The sequence below is a fragment of the Physcomitrium patens genome, chromosome 11 (assembly GCF_059467195.1).
Source record: "Physcomitrium patens ecotype Gransden chromosome 11, ASM5946719v1, whole genome shotgun sequence".
In the NCBI taxonomy this organism is placed as follows: domain Eukaryota; kingdom Viridiplantae; phylum Streptophyta; class Bryopsida; order Funariales; family Funariaceae; genus Physcomitrium; species Physcomitrium patens.
The window spans coordinates 15943202-15954191 of NC_143420.1; the positions used below are offsets into that span (position 1 = coordinate 15943202).

General features: G+C 33.8%; 1 long non-coding RNA gene across 1 annotated transcript; it reads right to left on the reverse strand.

Annotated features, from left to right (window-relative positions):
• Positions 1 to 2169: 2169 nt before the first annotated feature.
• LOC149988171 (uncharacterized) lies at positions 2170 to 2650 on the reverse strand. Its single transcript, XR_016505329.1, has 2 exons — positions 2590 to 2650; positions 2170 to 2415 (listed from the first exon to the last, which is right to left on the reverse strand). It is a non-coding gene; the product is annotated as an uncharacterized LOC149988171 (long non-coding RNA).
• Positions 2651 to 10990: the final 8340 nt, after the last annotated feature.

The following is a 10990-nucleotide window of genomic DNA, read 5'->3' on the forward strand; positions in this document are numbered from 1 at the left end:
TTCTGGATATGAGTATTCAGTCGACTTAGTGACCATCATCGATTCACATTATTGATAATTTAATTAACCTGTGAGACACGCCTGCAGGTTCCGTCGTCGGCAGCAAGGCATAATGTACACCGCTTCTTCGGAAAGGAAGATTTGCTTTACGGATATAGAGTCAGGAACATCTAATGAAGTCCTCGACCTCAATCCCGATGGATGGGCAGTGAGTATTTAATAAATGTTATGAGCTGAAAGATGCCCCTATTTTTAAAATTGCGCTCTGCACGCCAGATCGAAATTAATCTCTAGAACTTTGTAATGCACGTGTTAGGCAATGGCTTTTGTACTTTGCAGGGGCCTTCAACGAAGCGGATGATTCATGCTACGGATTTCAACAACCACAGACAATTGGCTTTGACGATCGACAAATTTGAATTCCGAATACCAGTAAGCTATGCACCACAACAAGCTTTGTTGCCTTGTATTCAACTTTACTTGCATGTCCTCAGGAATTTCAGGGCAATGTTTTTGGCGCTGAGGTAACATAATAACATTTGTATCATGTTTTTGTTTCCACAGGGTTGATGCATGTGACAACACAGAGGTTGAGAAATCCACGGCAGTAAGGCACCAAAGTGGTTGGCTTGCTTTGTCAATCCACAGATCTTGATGTTTTCAATGCTCGTGGAAATTATCATATGGCGCGTGATTGTGCTGATATGACCATTTTAATCTTAGCTCATTGTACTTTATTCCAACTTTCTCACTTTAAGTATACTGCATAGGATTGACACGGAAAATCTAGATGATGCAACCTTAAACGTTTAATTTGACTGGAAAACTTGTATTAAAACAGCTAAAATGACTGTTTACTTGATTTTTTGTGCTGATAATGAATGGTCTGTATTATCGGTATAAGCAAGCAAGAACTTGGGACATGAGGATGTTGAGGCCTCACAACTGATTAGCAGCGCTCACTCATCCACGCCTGGTGAGCTCTGCACATTTCAGCCCAACCACCGGAAACAAAATATTTACCACCCACATCTGAGTCTGGGACAATACATGTGCTGATCTGTCTTAGCCCAGTTGCGAGATTGAACAGGCTTGTCACTGTCATCAAAGCCGAGTGGGATTCTAAGGACCGTTCGGAATGTTTGATAGTGATAGTGATACGTGAGTGATGATTTAACGGAGTGCTTTTGCATCCTACTCCCTTTATCGACGTGAGCAACGAGCAGCTTCTGGAGCAAGATCCCACTATTACAACCGTGTGCACTGTGAGTAAATTGCACCCGAGCCTCGATTGCATGGAAACAGAAAGTTTGAGGGGCGTTTTTCGTTCAATAGAACATGCATCAGAGCACGTTCATTTCACCCCTTCTTTTCTGACCGCTTTGTTTAGGTACCTTACAAACACACTAAGTACTGGTATCGTCTGAAAACCATTTCGTACTTTGTGACAGAGATTTTCAACGCTGGGACTAATTCGATGGCAAAAACTTCTAGTAAAGTGACTGTATTGTGCGTGGTTCTGAAACTTCTCGAGTAATGTTTTGGTCACATCCCCGTGATGATTAAGATTACGTTTTGGATAAATATGTTGCTTCAAAGTATTGACAACTGTTGCGTTTTTTCTCATTGGAGGTCGCTGTTCATCTGGAGACCAAAAGATGTTAATTATGAGGTAACTGAACTTGAGAATGAATCAACAGAGGTGAAGAAGGAGGTCAAGAAAAACGATGACGATGATGCGATATTAGAGAAAAGAGCTGCTGCGAAACTGACCAACATGGCAGGTCCTTCTTCCATTATGAAAAAGAAGAGGCAAAGTGTTCCTGAGGATGAGGACAGCAGTTCTTCGTGCAGTGCAAGGGAGAGGAGTGAAAAGAAAACCACCACAAGTGTTGAAGAAGACAGTTGTCGTGGAACCGCGGAAAAAAGGAAAAGTGAAGGTGAAGGGGAGGATGAGTACAGCAGTCCCTCTCGCACACTGAAGAACAAGAGCAAAAGGAGAAGCATTCCTAAGGATGCGTACCGAGACATTGATCCTGAGCCTGATCCACCGAAATGTGAAGAGCTCTCAACACCAGCAACAAGCGGAAGACAGTTGCGGAGCACACGCTAACTCCAAGATATTGACATGTTACAAATCATATTTGGAATCGAGGTTCGCCCAGTACGAAATCAGAATTCAGCGTTCGTTCACAGGCAAGACGCAACAGTTGTCTCTGAAGAGAAATTGTGGACTCTTCACGCACGTCTCTTCTGTGCTTCAGGAGATGGGGTGGCGGTGTTCTGATCTTGTCAACTTCCACATGATTATCATGGACTGGGAAACAGATTTCCACTGCCAGACATCCAACCTTACATTACGCCAGTTCCACAGATTCATCGCATGGTTGCAGACGCCCCCGCATGCTCCTGAACCTGGCGCAACATGCAAACTTTTGTGGTAAATCTGAGGTCATAGAAGGACAGGAAAGTTTGAGGAGAAGGTGAAGGTCTTGTGAGACACATGCAAGATGGACAGGACGTAGGAGCAAAATGAATCGAAATGCAACAATCGTTGCGAAGGGCTACACTTGAACTGGCAATGCTCACCAGTTCTGAACCCATAGAGAGAGTTAGATGCATGGTGCTTGCTCTAACCCAGTGCAAGAAACACGCGCTGGAGTTTGTTAGAGAAACCCAATATATATCCTGACCACATACCATGACAGGGTATCATTCTAGACCGGGGTATCACCCCATAGCCAACGTCTTAGTATATGTACTGATTGAATAAGCACAACCATTATCTTGTATTGTGCTCTGCATTATCGTTTTTTTATGGCATAGTTTACTACACGTATTTCATGTTTCACAGAATCTGCGTCTTTTGTCATGGTATCAGAGCTAGCATAGGTTGCTCGTAGAAGCTCTGTCTTGATAGATACATGCTGCTATTCACCCTGTCTTTCATCATGACAAAAGACAACATTGTCCCAGAGGAAGTCAAGCTGGTAGGATCATCAAACTTTCACCTGTAGAAGTACATGATCACATAGGATCACGAAGCATGACAAACTCTGAGACTTACTTTCTCCAGACACTGCGCACACCTCCACAAAAACGGAACCAAGCTTTGGCAAATTCGTTGAAGACAGACAAAAGCGCCTCATGTACATATTGACGATGTTAATAAGGCCGAACCTCCTCGCCATTCTCAAAGACTTTCAAGATCCGAAGTATCTATGGGACTCTCTTCACCACTCTTTTGAAAGCACCAATGACAGCTGCAAATTCAATCTCAAGAATCAACTTGGGCTGATCTTTTTTTTTTGGAAGAAATAGGAGTGGAGAATTATTTCTTCTAGTTTTGACGGATTCTAGCGGAGCTATTAGATATCGATGTACGTATTGAAGATCCTGACTTAGTTCAAATTGTTGTAAAGGACGTTCCTAATTCATTTGACTATTCCCTAAGCTGTTACACTAGCAGCGGTAGCTATCCGAGCTTTGACCAACTACAAATTCAGCTGATGCTCAAGGAAAGCCACCACCTAATGAAGTCAGAACCCAAGCCTGCAACCACAGAAGCCCTATACAGTTGATTCAATGCAAGCAACAATCGACACATGAGAGAACCTGCTACCTTGTCACCATGCACAAATCAAACCTCTGGCATCAATCTCTTTAGGATACAATGCCACTACAATAGCAAGATTGAGCACCTCAAACACATATGCCTCAAATGGCTCATGGACATTGGAAAACTAGAGTTTGAACGCATGTTGAAACTTGGTATGAAGTTTTCTTCTATCAACCTTGCACACAAAGTTGCAATTTCTTCCCTTGACACTCATAACCTTGACACTGGTTGATTTCTCAATAGCTAAGCCACACAACATGTTTCCATCAACTTACAACACTTTGGTAGCTTAGATCAATTTAGCCGGAATGTAAAAACAGCCACTAGACACAACCATCCGATTGTAGAAAAAAAAAAGTATCAATTTTAAACTTCCTTCTTGTGAAATAAAGGAGATTTCTAGTGTTCTTTATGTTCCTGGTTTGAAGAAGAATTTCTTATTAGTCGGCTTATTCACTGATTATGGCATGGTGACATCTTTCAATAATAAAAAGTGCATACTATGTAACAAAGACCATAAGCAGATTGAGGCAGAAAGTTATCAAAACAAGACAAATGGTCTATACATGCTATCATCCCACCTACCAGACTTAGAAATTAATCTAGCTAAGCTCGACCTACATACAATATGCCTCTAACATCTTTGGCTTGACTATAGTAGCTATACATGGCTCTATGAACTCATGGTGAAAAAAATTGTAAGTGGTCTTCCTTACATTTCTATTTATTCTGAAGTTTGTGCAGCATGTTAAAAAGACAAACAATCAAAACATAGCTTCTCTTAAAATAACACTTCTCAAGCATTAGATGTTCTTGAATTATTGCACCTAGACTTATATAGGTTGTTTTTGGTTTTTTTACTTGGTGGCTCCAATTACATATTTGTGATAGTAGACAACTTCAATTGTTATATATGGGTATATTTTTTACAATCTAAAGCTCACAAGTTTTGATATTTTCAAATTTTTAAGAACATAATTGAATTTTAATTCAATAAAAGTATTTGGTGTATTAACAACAATCACGGTGTCATATTATGTGCTATCTTGCTTGAGAATGCACCGGACATCTGGCTGTAGAAGATAAAACAATGTTTTGTAAGTATCTAGGTAGGCTAGTGGATTTCAACCATCTAAATACAACTATTTTAGATTTCAATGTAAAAGCTTAATCCCAATACAAAATGCTTAGAAACACTATTTTTAATAACTTTAAGATATTATAAGTACAATTCTTTTGTTATTTATTAATTTTATTATTTTATTTTATTTTATTTTTTTAAATCCTAATCCTAAATAGTGAGCTTCGGCAAGTTGTAATTCTCAATCTGACCATCTGATTGTTGTAAACTTCTACCACTAGTGTCTTTGTAAGCCTTTTAAATGCTCAAGAAGTTTCAATCCAATCTAACTTACAGATTGCAAGAAAACACTGTAAATCCACACTGATGTATCTTGACCGCTGCTTAGAAGTCCTAGACTTACCACACCAAAAGCCACCTTATTCTAGTCAGTAGATCTCCAAATATTATAGAAATCCTAAACAATCCCAATCTGCTAACTTCTGATATTTCTTTACACTAATAGTCAAATATCTTCTATCTGTTCCGTCAAATTAACACAAACTTTTGCATGCACTTGGCATACTCAACCCTCTAGACACCTCTAAATTTCAACCACAGAAGTTTCTCCAATTTCACAAAACAGTCAAAAGTACCAACCTTAATTTTATTGCAAAAAAAAAAAAAAAAAAAAAAAACCCAAATCACCAATACAAACACTGACTTTCAGCAACGATTGCAAAAGTCCTTCCAAACCCTATGAAATCCAATTCTACACCTTTCGAAGGAGCTTGAAGCTAACTCTCCGACTCCAAAATCCTGATCTGCGAATGCCCCTTTCCTTATCCTCTCCTTCTTTTTAACTCCATGTGGTCCCATTTTCTCCTTCCTTGGACTCCGAATTGGAACAGTTGACGGTGCTTCTCCAGAATTCCTGTCTCTAAGCGGATCTTGCCATGGAAAGGACATTTCCTCCAAAATGGCATAGAGAATGAAACAACTTGAAATAGAACTGAAGCCTCCGTATTCGAGACCTCATTGGGTTGCCCAACTAAGTCAAGTCTCATACTGGGTAAGAGGCCCATACAAGGACCTAGATTGGATGTCTCTATAATTGGGTCAAATTGGCCCTTCACATCAGACTCACCTGAATATTGAATTGGTCTTTTCTCTTTTTGCCGACTCATGGTAAGAACGGCTTGGACTCATTCCACTCAATTTACTAGAGAATCTTGAGGACCTCGATTTATCTCCTCAATTTTTTCTTCGCTTTGGATCTGTTGATTCCGTTTATTGAAATTAGACAAAGCATTACATTACTGATAAGTATGCCTCTACTGCTTGCAATTCCTATACTTTGGCGTGTAATCATTATTGGCTTTGGGATTGGAACATTCACTGGCATAATGACCAACATGTCTGCAATGGAAATGACGAAGTGGTCTTCTTACACCCCCATCATGCATATTGGGTGTCTCTACTGGTATATACCTACTAGGCTTGTTCCATGTAGGATTGGAAAATGATCTTGGTTGTCCCGTTGGTACGGAGGGTAGTTGATTCGATGACGTCGGTAGGGTGATATTAACTGACCCTGAATATTGGCTCTGGAATTGGCCATTGTTTCTAACATCCAAGATGACTAAATATTAATAATATCTTTTTTATTTATATTTTTACCATATAGTCATGTTACAACACGACAACGGTGGCAAATTTCTTTTGCTCCAATTCACACAACTATATAAGACTACTAGAATTTGACTTGAGCGCATCAATGCATTAACTTTAGAAAAAAATAGAATTGTGAAACTTGCTAATCAAAAATTTCTAGACATTACTTGAAGCATGACTATTGACGTCAATACACTAAATTTTTTCTAGTCCAAAGCATTAACTTGGTAGCATTTATTATAACAATTACACTCAATACTCAATACGGTGCCAATTACCTACTTGTATAAAAGAGCCATCAACTCAATTCCAAGATTGCATCACCTATGTAGTCAATACTATCAAAACTCATCATTTCAATATAATTTATTTTTTTTGGTATTATTGATGAATCCACAAATCCAATTTCTTTTTCAAAAGCTAATTTGAGCTATCAATGGCATGCCACTATGAAATAAGAATATAAATTAATAAAAAAAACCATACTTCGAAATTTTATGAGCTCCCACCTAGAGCTACCACCATTACTACCAAATAGATTTAGAAGACCAAGAATGGTGCCAATAGACAACCCAACAAGCTCAAAGCTTAGCTTATTGCACAGAGGTTTTAACAAATCACATTTTTAAAGATTAAATTTTAAAAAATTAATGATTTTCTTTCAATATATGGTTTCTCTAATACTACAACCAACTTTAAATTTTTCTATCATTGAGACATCAAAGAGATTATGTTGTTGATCTTCTATATGAATAATATAATCTTCACAAGCTCAAATAGTAAAAAAATCCAATATATCAAGAAATAACTATTGTAATAATTTGAAATGACAAATCTCATGGAGATCAATTTCTATTTAGAAGTTCAATTTTTCTAATATCCTCATAACATCTTTTATTTATTTATTTATTTTTCTAACATACTTTTGCCTTGTAGATTTTGAAAGAATTTGAAATGGACGATTGCACCTCGTCATTTACATCCATGATAGAAGCACTTAATCTAGATAACCAAACAAATTCACTTCTAGTAGATGCCAAATACTTTTAAAAATTCATTAGCATAGTCATTTATTTGATAAATACCAAATCAAAAATACTATTTGTAACAGGGATATTAAGTATGTTTATATATAACCTTCTTACATTATATTTCTATATTGCAAATAAAATCTTTTATTACACCAAAGCATCTTTGAATTTAAGAATCTTATATGAAATAAATCACAAATCAATCATAATAGGATTCATGGATTTAAATTGGGCAAATTACAAGCTAGATCAAAAATCCATTATTAGGTGGATTTTCAAATTGGTTAGAGGCTCTATTTTTTAGATTTTAAAAAAATAAAGTATAGTAGCTATATCTTCCATTGAGGTTAAAGCTAGGGAATTAGCAAAAGGCATCTGCAAGGTAATCTAGCTACAAATACTATCCATGAGAATCTATAATACAAAGCAAAATCTAATAACATTTTTTTGTGATAACTAAAGCACTTTGAAATTATTAAAGAATCTCATCTATCACAAAAAATCAAAGCACATAGAAACGTGAGTCTACTACATAAAAAAAAAAATTATTTCAAGCATGATAGAATTATTTTGCATTCTAATATAAAAATAAGTAGCTAATATAATTATTAAAGCACTAGAAAAATAATAATTTGTAAAATTATGATTTAAACTAGGTAAACATGATCTGAATTCATTAGATATTTACTAATATAGATATGCTTTAGAAATCCTAAGCTTTACTCTCAAACTCTTTAGCCTTTGCCGATACCTTAAAAGACTTATGTTTAACACCCTTGAATCCATTCACTTGTCTTCTACACTCTATCCAACTCAAATAGATTTTAGATTTGTGATTGTAGAACATGACATAGTAATGCTCTTCTTTTTGCATGACTACATGATCATGTCTAATCACTATCAAATCCTCTCATTATATCTAATTAATCTTCAACAACAATCATTAGAGCCATAGAAAGACCAAACCAAAATTCAAACAATACATATAATGAAGCGCAACAATAAAATACCCACATCCAAAGAAGATCAACTAAACTTGCTTCAAGAAAAAAAAATCATCAAAAAATTATCAATATATTTGTACACCTATACAAAGAAATCATTATGTCATGGAGAGACACTTTCACAAAAGATCAACAATCATTGCAAATCATTTTATATATCAAATGTCTACATCTTTGATATATATATATATATATATATATATATATATTTTTAAATTTATTTATACCTCTTCACCATCATTCATTACTACTATTAAAATTCTTTGTCCAAGCCTTCTACTTTATTTGAATATTATTATAAAAACATCCAAGTAAGGACGCATATTAAAAAAATCCAATATATATCTTAACCACATACTAAGATAAAGTATTGTTTTAAACTAAAGTATCACCTCCTAGCCAATGTCTCAATAGTATATGTATTAATCAAATAAGCACAACCATTATCTTGTATTATGATTTGCATAATTATTTTTTTATACATAATTTATTATACATATTTTAGGTTTCACAAAATCTATATCTTTTATCAAAATTAGTTGTTTTCATCAATATTAGAATTTGATGTTTTAACAATTTCTATTAGTGTTTGTATTAATTATTTCTTAGAAAGAAAAAAACATTTGTATTTTGTAATTAAATACCTTATACATGTAGCTTTATTTTTTGATTGGATATCCATGAAATGGAAAATATACACATATCCACATAAAAGCATGAAATAAAGCTCTATGCCAAAGTCAATAATTATTTATATATATATATATGCAAATAAAGATTTTTTTATTACAACAAGTTAATATATATTATCCAAATTAAGTCAAACTAAGTAAAAATAAGTTATTGAAAATTTTTAGATATAAATTTACTAGGTCAAATAAATTTCTATCTTAGTTTGTTTAGTTGTTATATAGCCAAACTATTATTTTTGTACCATTATTGATAAAAAAGTTTTATTCATTTTTCAATCTATAGTAGTCTTTGTTATATTTATTATTGAGTTTTGATCCATACATTTTTGTCATAATCAACAAGATATAGTCAAATCACTTGATACAACTTTTCTTTTACTTAATGAATATTATTGAAGGTGATATCATTTCTTTCAATTCATCACGACTATGTGACTATGATACAAAGTAATAACCATAGTCAACTTACTAATTTGAATCTACAAAAAATTATGTATGCAAAGATGTAATGCTTGTATGAAGGAAAGAATTACAAAAGATTTTTTTGTTGATTTGTAACACTTCTTATGTGGTTGTTCATATTTGTATATCCTATATTTTTACTTTCTATTAGAGGTGTCACCAATTGCCAATCTCTTCAAGCTTATGTCTTATTTTGTATTTACTAATAACTAAATGATATGAATTTTTCAACTCCATTTTTTATTATAAAAGAATATTTTCAAAATCTATAGAGTATTAATTTTCTTGTCTCAATTAAACACATTAAACAACATTGATTGATATTACTATCGAATCTACTTTTCTATATGTTTATGGCTAATGCATGATGCTATATTTACTAAAGTAGTCTTACATCTTTTTTTATTCTTTTTTTATCTCATATATTGGCCTATTTAAGTTTAAAATTTGATGGCAATATTCCTAACCATTTTTGGATTATTACTTCTTGAACTTTATGTTGCCTCTGTAATAGAGAATAATCTAATTTGGCCATATACTGCATGAAGAAGATTTGGTTTGGCAATTGAAAGTTGCCAGCATCTTAGACTAACTTATTGATCCTTCTATAACAAAGCATGTCAATTTTTTTTTCTACTCCCTGATTATATAAGAACTATTTGTAATTTTTTTGGGATGTATGTTGGACATGTTGCTTTGTGCTCTTCTTTTCTTTTACTTTGGTTTTGCAGTGTCTTACCTTTTTTTTTGATTTTCTTTGAGTTGCTTACTTATCCTTCTATCATATACATTTTAACAATATAAAAAATCTAATATTTTGCATCTTGTATAGTAGATAGATAATCTCTATTTATTTGCTACATCATTGTAGGTGCCCTTGAGCTTTTGGAAGACAAAAATTCCGCCTATTCTTTGTTTCTAAACAGAGGTTCTAATACCATTATGAATTAATTCCACTACCTTTGTAATGAACTAATCAAGGCCGCCCATGTCCCTTCTTCTTTTGGTTTAAATTTAAATTAGCTTTTTTTCTTTGTAAAATATAAAAAAATTACTATTCATCTATACGTCCATGTATTGTTTTAATATATTTTTATATAAGTATGTTGTTTAATTTTTGAAAAAATTTGGACTAATCTCTATGTCATTTTTTTGCAACCACACTACACATGAGCCACTATTTATAACTCTTTAGGAGAATATATGTGATAAAAGAGAGTAGAGATTTCTATGCTACTATAATCTTGTTCCTTACTATTAAGTTATGTTATATATATATATATATATATACATTTTATGCCTGATAAAGTCAATAATGTGTTATTTTCATATTATGCTATAATTTATTATTTATTAGCCATCAACCATTGTCTTTCTTTTATTGCTTTATATTTGACTTTTTTTATGACTATAGGAATAAGAACTTTTTTCATAATTAAGAATAGGTA